Source organism: Passer domesticus, chromosome 3 (assembly GCF_036417665.1).
Source record: "Passer domesticus isolate bPasDom1 chromosome 3, bPasDom1.hap1, whole genome shotgun sequence".
NCBI classification, from domain to species: Eukaryota; Metazoa; Chordata; class Aves; order Passeriformes; family Passeridae; genus Passer; species Passer domesticus.
In genome coordinates, this window is record NC_087476.1 from 33650020 (window position 1) to 33660581 (window position 10562).

Genomic DNA, 10562 nt, shown 5'->3' on the forward strand with positions numbered 1-10562 from the left:
AACCTGTAGAAAACAAAGGAATGGTTCAAGAGTCACATCACAGCATGTAAGGAGTGGAAATTTCCCATTTTTCCAGATCAGAAGCAGCTTTGCCCTGCTTGAGATTGGTATTATTCCACTTCTTAGTCTTAAAACTGAATTATATTAGGTTCCTTCTCTAGTTTTGGTTTGGGCTTTCACATCCTTAGCTTGAAATATTTTTCAAATATATTCATATTTATTTCCAGGCATCCAGCCTACTTTTATTCTGGCCTTTGCATCTTTTTTTCCTTCTGTGTTTTAGTCCAACATAAACGATTCCCTTTCAGCACACACAGTACCCTGCTATTTATTTGAGATTGAAAGAAGGCAAGAAAGTAGTTTTCTCATTCAACTTCTAAGACATCTCCAATTTTGTGGCATGTTTTGGCCAGTGCCTAGGTAAAGCCCAGTCATGGTCACCGGTAAAATAAATTAGTGTGTGTGGCTAATAGAACTTGTCTACAGATTCAAACACTTCAGTTTAATCATAATCATATTTTGAGAGTTACGTGCTAGCAGATTTTTATATAATATTTAATTATACTTGCAAACAAGAGATGCAAAGTTTCATTCGAGTAGTTTTACAATCAACTTTTACATTGACTACATTTGCTACTCTAGGTATGGGGCCAGCCTGAGTCTTTGGGAATCACCAACACAAAACAATGCCAAAACAAGACAGGGGGTGTTCTTTTCTTACAAGAAGGAAAGGCACATTGTTGTTTGTTAGAAACACATTTCTCCATTTTCATGGTGAATCTAAGTTTTACAGCCAGATATTGTATGCTTTCCTGTTTGTACTTGGTTTTGGGTTTGGGGTTTTTACTTGTACTTAAAATGCATAAATGGTTTGTATATTAGGGCAAATCAGCTACTCTTTGCAGTGGGAGTAACCACACCAAAGCCAATGGGTTTCTCAGGCTTAAGTCAAGAAAGGTATTAGTTCTGTTTTGATATATCATCCATGACAGTGGGGTCCTGGCCATGACTATGGTTCTGAGGCTCTGTAATAAAACACAAATATAATACTTAGTAATGCTTTGGCTCCTTGGGTGGAACATCTGTCTGACCTGCCCTGTAACCCAATTTAGCTTTCTTCTTTAAATTATACAGAGATTGGAATTTTGTCCCTATTTGCCATGAAAATATGTTTTACCCACATATTTTCTTCAGCGATCTAAAGCCTTTACTACCAGGAAATGATCCTGTCTATTTTCAGGGCTCACTTTATTGTGATACATGAAAATAAGAGTATTATAAAAAGTTTCCAAGGTTCAATCACTCTTCAGGCTGGATTTGCAAGGTGAGTGTTCAGGCATCAATTCATCTGCAGGGATTCATATTGTCTGTGTGGTTTCAGGGGGATTTTGGCATCCAAGCTGTGATCTGAGCCCATGTGGAGTTATGGCTGAGTAGTAATACAATGGGAAACATGGAAGAAAAGAAGTTATGTTTGTACTCTGTCCTTGTCTGTGCCACCTTAACCAAGATGTTGGAAAATTGCTCTCTTATGTGCAGGGTACTTCATAAATGAGTGAGCTACTTTTGGGATTTGGCTGACAGAAGAGGCTGTCTAGACTTGCAGGTGAAAAACTTGCTTGGCAGGTAGGAGACCCAGAGGATTCAAAGTGTGGTGACACTCAAGACAACACCCCAGTCCAAAAGCCAGTTCCCAACCCTTCCTTGGCACACCTGAAGCTGTGATAATGCTCTCACGTTTCCCATTCTAGAGCACTCCTCTTTATGGAACTGGGCCTGTGTCCATGAGGAAGAACAGGTAGCTGGCAGGTCCATATCCTACAAGTTGTGTCATTAGCTGGAAGGGGCAGGAAATTAAAATAATTTAATGAAAGTTTAAACACCTTCAACTGAAAGAAATGGTAGCACCTTCTTCCAGCTCCCTGAGCTCCTCTGCCTAAGTTGGGTCCTACATCTGCTCCTGAAGTTCTTCTGGTTCTATGTTGACTTTTTTCTGTAGGATCTCAAGCCTGGCTCACAGACATCTTCCTACCCTTGGAAATCTGTCCATGGTTACTTCCTATGAGTTCCTAACTGCAAGATTCCTACTACAGGTATATTTAAATTTTGGAGATGTTTTATGAATCCTGTAAAATTCCTCCATGCTTCTCTTCCATCCTGCCTCTTATTTTGGTAGGTAAAGCAACTTTTATGTCTGAGGAACTCAAAATACATTTTGCATCTTTCTTATGTTAAAATTCCTTCTTTAGACTCCACTAGAGCTGTTTAAACGTACTGAGAGTGCCTGTAGGATAGCTTTTCTCCATTTTAATATGTTTAACAGACCAAAGGTTTTAGCTGTTATGTCAGTTTGCTGCGCCAACGACTTTAACATTTTTAGCTCCTGGTATGAGGAATGTGAATTACTGAGGATGCTTAAGAAAGCTCCTAGACTCTATTTGGTTTGAGTACTAAAGACTGAGTTTACTATTGCAATATCTTATCTGAGGAGCGAGATTAATTTCATTTATATGTATGTGTCCCCCTCCTTGTCCCCTGTTCTTCCCCATCAGGTCGAAAAAAATTGAAAGAGGTCATGGTTGAGAATCCAAGAGGGTGTGTACATGTACGTCAGTTTATGCTGGCATAGGAGAGTAACAACTGTCATGTGCTCCTGCTTCCATTCCCCCCTTCTTCTTCTTCTTTCTCTCACAACAATAGTATGCTGAATGTGAATCTTTTAGAAAGATGATCTTTTTTTTCTACTGCTGAGCATAGTACAACTGATTATCCCTCTGGGCATGGGTCTTGGAACAAAGCCACAGTCTAGTCCTCATGAGTACAGCCAAATTCTTTGTCTGTCTGTTTGTTTGAAAAGCATTTGCCACAGTTATGTCATGAAGGATTGCATAAACAATTCATCAGCTGAAAGCAGCATAAACATGCTTAATGAACCATTAGAAGAGTGGGGGGAAAGATGAAGGTGGAAGAAAGGTAGACCACCTAGTGCTGCAGGTGCATTTAGTTTCTTAAAACAGCCTGAAAACAAAACTCCTCAACTCTTCAGCAAGCAGTGAAGTGTAATTCATATCTTCATAGGATGATGCAGTTGTGAGAGGACCTCAGTAGGTCTCCACTTCCTGATCATCTCTAGGGTTAGCTACAAAGTTCTGATGGGTGATGAAAATAGGGTCTAAGACAAAATAATTGACCTGAGCTTAGACTCAGATAAAAGGACAAAATCTCAGGAAAAAAAAAAAAGAAAAAATGCAAATGTGTAAATATTGCAAGGTATAAGCAAGTTATCAATGTACTGACACAAAGGAGAGTCATAGCTTGCAAAGATCTTCATTCAAGGTCTGTTACAGTCTGCTGAAAGATTTGCAGCAACACCAATGAGTTACGGAATCAGGCTCTCAGACTGATAATTTGTGGAAAGATTAAGGAGTGACTTGAAATGTAGTAAGACAGTGAGAATGCACTGGCAGGTTTTCAGCAACATTACTATATGGTGGGGAAAGTTTGATCTTGTTCTCACTACATGCATGTGGAAGGGCACAAAGCAGAGGTCTTTCTCCTGTCTAAGCAGGAAAGAGCCAGCCCTGAGCCTCTGTGTCTCTTCAGCCACACTGTGGATTGCAGTCACTCTTTTCTGGGGAGTCTTTTGAATTTCAAAAGGTTGGCCCATCCTTCCAGCCCATCTGGCTCCCCCTGGCTGGTAGCCCTGCCTTTGAGCATATTGACTGGTCCCCCAGTTTGATGTTGTGGTGACCTGCCCCTGCAGGTGAGGGTAACTGGGGTTCTTGTTAATACATCCCTTGGGGTGGATTAGAGTGAAATGATGCTGAATGACCTCTGTTTGTATATACTGGTCAAAGTATGGTTGCAGTATGATGCTTGCAGTTTTAATCTGTTAGGGCTGGGGAAGCCCTCAAAATGTAAAGTTCAATGGGTTAATATACACACAGGCTCGGCTGGGAACACCCAAATACCTTCCCTGGCAGACCCTTCAGAGATGCAGTGATGTCACCCGTTTCTTGAATACTCTGAGGTCTGCTCTCTTATGCTCTACTATCTCTTTCCTTGCTCCTCTCTGGATCTCAAAGTCCATTGTTTCAGTCACTGCAGCCAACATTGAAACTGATTGTAACATTTCCAATCAGCTTCTCCTTACTAGTAAATAGTAGATCCAACCTTGCCTCAGCCTTAGTTGCCTATCGTATACCTGAGACAAGAAGTTGTCCCACCTCATTTTCCTTCCAGCAGCTGTCAAGAAGGTCAAAGTCTGCCTTGAGGTCCAGGGTTTGTAAATCAGAGCTTTCTGTCCAGTTCAGTTACTATTATGGTGTAAATGCAGTGCTGAATGATGAGAATCTAGTGCAGATTATTTCAGCTATGAAACTGTAAATAACAAATATTAGGGTCATATGATCATAGCATAATTCAGGTGCAAAGTGACTTCAAAAAGACCATTTCTGCCTCAAATCTAAGGCATCTATGAGATCACACCTGGTTGTTGGGGCCTTAATCTATACAGGTTCTGAAAAGCTCCAAGGTTGGGGAGTGCACAATCTCTCTGTTCCCATGATTGACTGTCTTGACCTTCTTATGTTTAATAGTGAATAAGCAAAGACAAAAGAGTTAATGCAATGAATAGGCTCATCATCATAATTTTGTGGATGACAATTTATGTGTCCACTACCAAATGTTCATAAATCTTCTCTTTATAACATAGATATCATGAAAACAACATAAACTATTCCATGAGATAGCTGTTGAAAGAGAAATACAACTGTCTTCAATAAATCAGTCTTCATTTTAAGTCATCGTAAGAATCTCAGTGCGTCAGCAGCTTCCTCTTCAGAGGCTCCCTCAATCTGATCTGTAGTGAGTATTACCATTGCAATGCTGCACAGTATAATAAGTATGAAAATAGTTATGGGTTCAGTCTTATTTTTCTTTTATGGTTTGAGGTTACATTGCCACAGACTGATGGAGGTACAGCATAGTATGTAAAATAGAGCATTACCACATCTGCAGTGGTATCAAAGGCATATGTCTTACAGTATCACCACAACAATTTTGTAAACTAGCAGGATGATATTGTGTTGCCATCATATTAGTACCAGTTGTACTCTGACATAATATCATACCCTTCTCTTCCCACCAGTATTTTGAGTCTGATATTCATACACCAATTTGGGTCATACTTTGGTAATGATGTAAATGTAGGAAGACCATAACATAGATGATTCATGCAAAACCTTTTTTTTTTTTATTTCCGGACAACATTTGGCAAAACTTCCAAACCCAAACACTATTATAACATAAATATAGATGATACTTTTCTATTTCTAGAGGCAAATGTACTTGCAAAGGGGCTTTATTTTAGCACTTTAAAGAGTGCCAGAATATAGTTGTGTCTTACCATCTGGGGTCAGAGTCACTTGAAAAGCAAAGCAGTGTCCATTTGCAGATGAGGCTATTTGTGTTAATTCCTTTCCCACACACATAAATGATTTTGTTCCTAACAATTGCTTTTCAGCTACAAGTAAGGTATGCCTTCTGAGCAACAAATGAGATCCAAACGGAGACCTCATGCTGAAATGACTGAAAGTGCTCAGTGAGAGAAGGGAAAACCCTCTCTGTAATGAGCCTCTGCCTTGAGATGGGAGAGATTTTGCAAACTTGAGAGACAAACTGAACAACTTCTCCCTCTGACTGAGGAATTCAGTATGCTGAATTCCTCAACAAGTCAGACTGCTTTTGTGGTGAATATATAGGTACCCTCCCTGGACTGGTGCAAGCGTATGACTTAACACTGCTCCACTAAATCCTAATCAGACATGAAGTTCTGACCTGTTCATGAAGATGTGCTGTAGCAGACGAGCTTTCAAAGGGACTTTAATTCTCTTTGTTTCCTGTGTGTTTCAGACTGGCACTACCTCTGGTCCTGAGCTCAGCTTTTGGGAGGATGTCACATGCTAAACCCACGTTGTGCTGTGCCAAATGCTTTTCCTTGGACAATGTGAATCTGACTGAAGCAATGCCATTTCCTTGGTGCTCCAAAGAGATCAGTGACTACAACCTGCACCAACATTCCCAGATAACAGGCTTTAAATCAAGAGCTTCAGGCTGTCTCAGTGTGGCCCCATAACTGCTTTTTTTCCAAGGGATATAAATCAGATATGCAATGGCCAAAGCAGCCAGAACATTCAGGTTCCTTCTATCAAAAATTAATCAAAACACTATCAACTATCCAATGTAATCTTTTCCATAAAGAATTTTGTGAATATTGGCTCTTATAATATGATACATTCTTATTTAGAATATCACAAATAGGTTGTGACTGTGAACTTGTAACTGAGCACAAATCCAGGCACTGCTCACCAAGCCACCATCTGCTCTTTATTTAAGTTACTTCAAAAACAACTCTTTCTTCCATGGTGCCTACAGTACACAATATGACTAACGTAAGTAATTTAAATAAGTTAATAAATTTGCAAATACCATTAGGACATGCCTATGCAAAAAATTCATGAGTACACAGTCCATTGCCATAAATGGATTTATTCAGTTTCCCTCTGTTCCTTCCCTTGTTTATTGGTGGCACCTGGCACATCCCATACAACGGAGGTCCATCTTGTCAGCTGTGCAGAAGCACTGGACCACTGAACCTCTAATGACCTCCTGCACTTCCAGAGGTGACTGCATTTTGCCTTCATCAGATTTCAATAGGAGCATTGTCTTCTGCAAGGACCCCAAAATCAAGAGGCAGCATTCTCCAGAGGACTATGTGGCTTTTAGGGAGCCTGAGTCATTGCCTGACATCCCTCATTTTTCTTTGATATTTTTAGGGGGAGTCTGTATTGACTGATTCCTAATTTAGGATCCTTTGGTTAGATGAAATAAACCTGGGGCCTTGACAGGACTTGAATATGAAACTCTTTGAGGATTTCAGCCTAATGTCTTTGTAAAAGGATCAAAGTCAAATCTTTGCCTATTTGGTTTCAATGCTGACAAAATTGGAATGCTACTTAAAAATAGTAATCTCTGATAATGGCTTGATAATAGAAATTATTACTTGCTTCTAAGTTTTAACAGAGCTAGAGATAAGAGCATAACTAGATTATAATATCTTTATATTACAATCTTGTCTTTTACTGGATTTTTAAAAGCCAAGAAAACTGGAAAGTCTGATGTTACATTTTAATTTGAACTGCATGTATTAACGGAATTAGGTACAAATAAAAGTTTAACATATTGAATGTATTACCATTTTTGCATTCCTTTTTACTTACCTAAGAGCCTTCTTGGCTAACCATGTAGGACTGAAATGTTGAATTAGAAATTACATAAAGACCTGGAGTGTGGCACATGATTGCCCATTATCAGATAAGAAAACCAAATCCACAGAAAGAGTACAATTTTTGCAGAGACATTTGTCTTCACAGAAGCGCCTGTTTTGACCTGCTGGTTTGGCAGATAACCATTCATTTAAAACAATAGATAGATGAAATAGGTTCTCTTTAATCTTTCTCTAACGTCTAAATGAGTTGTTGCTATGGGAAATGTATTTCCCGTGCAACTCTCCTGAATATTACACGACGATCCTAATCCTCGCCATATGCACACACTGAGAAAAGAGAAAGGTGATGGTTTTGTGGTGTGACCTTCCCTTCTAGCCTCTGCTCTATTTGATCTGCACAACCTGTAAACATACTTCTCATTTCCACAGCATTTCACTCTACAGAACCTGATGTGTCTTTTAAAGAGTCACTGTCTTGCTGTCTCATGTATATTTCAAATTACATTTTAAATTACTGGATGAAAGGAAAAGCAAGTTAAATACCAGCACCCACTTGGTTAAGCTGTCACACTATTGTACTATTTCTACTGAAATGCCAGCCAAATTTCCCAGGTGCACTTTCCACATCTCTCACATAACATCAAAATAAAATCTCTGCATTAAAATAATGCATATAAATATACTGGTGGTTATAAGAGGAAAAAAAAAACAAAACCAAAAAAACCACATGTAGTGTAAGTTCATCCAAAAGAAACTATATTAAAGATCCGGTGTGAGACAGAATTTTGGATGAGTTCTAAGCAACTTTTCATCAGCGTGGTTCTCTGAAGAGAAACACTTTCCAGTATTGCTCCTCTTTATAAATGAGCTAACCTCAGACGTTACCAAGCACCCAAACAACTGGGCTGTTTCAGACTTGCAGTACATTAATAAAAGATGATGTTTATTAAAGATATTGCAGATATTTTTCCAAGCCTATGCAAAGCCCAATAAATAAGAAAAAAGAAAAAGAAGAAAGAGAAATCCCAAAGAAGTCTCTAAGGTTTTTTCTGTGGGGCCAATGACATACAAGCCTAATGCAGGAACACTACTCTGTGTTGAAAGACTACTGCAGGCAATCTGTGCTCTTGATGCTAGGGAAAGGGCAGATGTTCTCAGAATGAGCCCACTGGCTGCCTGAACTGGCAGCCCTGAGTTTGTTTATTTATTTGTTGTGGATGGTTCTTGAACAGTAGCTCAGCAGAAGGTTGCTAAATGCAAGTATAATTAGAAAGGTCTGAAAATCCTCCACTGAGTAAGCAGATCCAGAGGAACAGATGGTGTACCCTTTTGATGGTCTCCTGTCAGAGAGGGTGATACAAATCCTCACCATGCTTTACCCAAGGTCTCATCATGTGGCTTTGAGGAAGATTTCAGATGATTCATTATGTTTACTGAATGGGATTGTTTGTGTATGTAGACATCAAAATGTAGTCACACCCCAGGTAATTACTGCAATAGGGCCTTTGTGGCAGAAATGAAGTATGAATACACAGAGAAAACAAACAGCCCAACACAGGTACGTGTGCATGCACACCTACCCCTCAGCACTGCCTGTAGTTTTCTGTCTTGCTCTAATTTCTTGTGTGTGCTGTAGCATACTGCCCACACAGTGCCCACACACCCGGGTGTTTGGGGACAGACAAATCCCATAAGCAGGTACGGCTGCAGGTTGAATTCACCCATTTCTGATGACTTCTTAGTGCCTCAGAGCTTGCTTGTTGCTCTCACTTTCTCATGTGGGTCTGTGTGCTTTGCTCTAGGTCTGTAGAAACCTTATTGCAGGATTCTCTGGAGATGCCTTGGTATGTAGGCACAATCTAAGAGGTTCTGGTATTGCTCTGACAAGCTTGAAGGGAGAGTTTCAGAGCATCTTTAAAGAGCTTTCAGGGGCCTTCTCTTGTTTGTCTTTCTCTATCAGGTCAGCTACACAGCATGCCAACATTTTTGGTAGCTTTGGGTACTTCTTGAATGACTCTATGCTCAACCTGGCAAAAATAAGAGCTTCCCAGGGATACTTCTAGCAGGGTCATTGCTGTGAAATAGAATATCAGTGGTTTTTTTTCAAACACTTGTGCCAGTGGATACCCAGAACAAGAATTAAGAAGATATGATAAAAAAAAAACCAAGCTGTTGGATTTGGAACAACATCGGTTTCAAGAATCTGGCTAACAGAGAGAACAGATATTTGTGTCTTTGCACATGGCTGCCATTTTGAGTATTGCTCTTCGCTCTAATGATTAATTTTGCAAATGACCGAAGAATGGAATTTTTTAAAAGAAGAGAGATTTTACCACCCATAATTGTATGAACAACAGGTATTTTGAAATTTACAATTTATATGAAGATCTTTGCCCAGCACTTATTCAGGGCATTACCTGTGAAGTCATTAAAAGAAGAAACGTTCTAGACGGAGGAATGCCTAAAAGAATGCTTAATATAAATTCTTTGGTGGCGTTCACTGGCCAGAAAACAACCCACTCAGTATGCAAGAAATGTAGGGAGAAGAGAAGCAGTGCAAGACAGCAGTCATCTGTAATCTTGTAAGACAGCAAACACATCACAGGTGACAATTTGTCAATAAGCCCAAAGGCAAATAGTAGGTGAAGGTAAAAACACCCTGAGGCTATTGCAATATCAGAAAACAGAAGGCTGGAGCATACGTAGCTTAAAGAAATGCAGTTTGTGTAAAACAGGAAGGTAGAAAACAAATACCTAAATCAAGGCATGTGCTCTTTTAATTGTGTTCCTCCCTTTGATAGAAATAGCAGGCTAAATCAAGACCTCATGTAACTGCAGCAAAATCAGTGGACCCACACTGAGGGTAAATTGCTGTCATAAATCACCAAAATCAGTGACAATTTTGTGTGTTTGTGTCAGAAATTAATCTGGTTCATTACAACAACAATATTTTTTCTCACTCAATACTAAATTTATTTTCTGTTTTCTATACAACAAAATAAACTTGAGCTTTGATGTGTAACAAGATGCTCGTGTTCCGGGAAACACTCCCCTGACCATTGCTACACCAGCTCCACGGATGGGACGGTACAGCACCCTTTCCCTTTCCCTTCAGGTGTGCCTGGCTCCACACTACCCTCCTGTGTGCACCGGGGAGAAAGGCTTTTGCAGTGCATGGAGGCAGAGAGGTGTGAGACAAGAGAATAACCCATCCTGTGCTTGGTCTCTTGCTGAGTACAAATGCAGGCACACCCAACACTTGGAGCAGCTCTAG

General features: G+C 39.8%; 1 long non-coding RNA gene across 1 annotated transcript; it reads left to right on the plus strand.

Annotated features, from left to right (window-relative positions):
• The first annotated feature begins 266 nt into the window (after window positions 1–266).
• LOC135296317 (uncharacterized) lies at window positions 267–7196 on the plus strand. The gene is made up of 3 exons (XR_010358386.1): window positions 267–2093; window positions 4715–4866; window positions 5914–7196. It is a non-coding gene; the product is annotated as an uncharacterized LOC135296317 (long non-coding RNA).
• Window positions 7197–10562: the final 3366 nt, after the last annotated feature.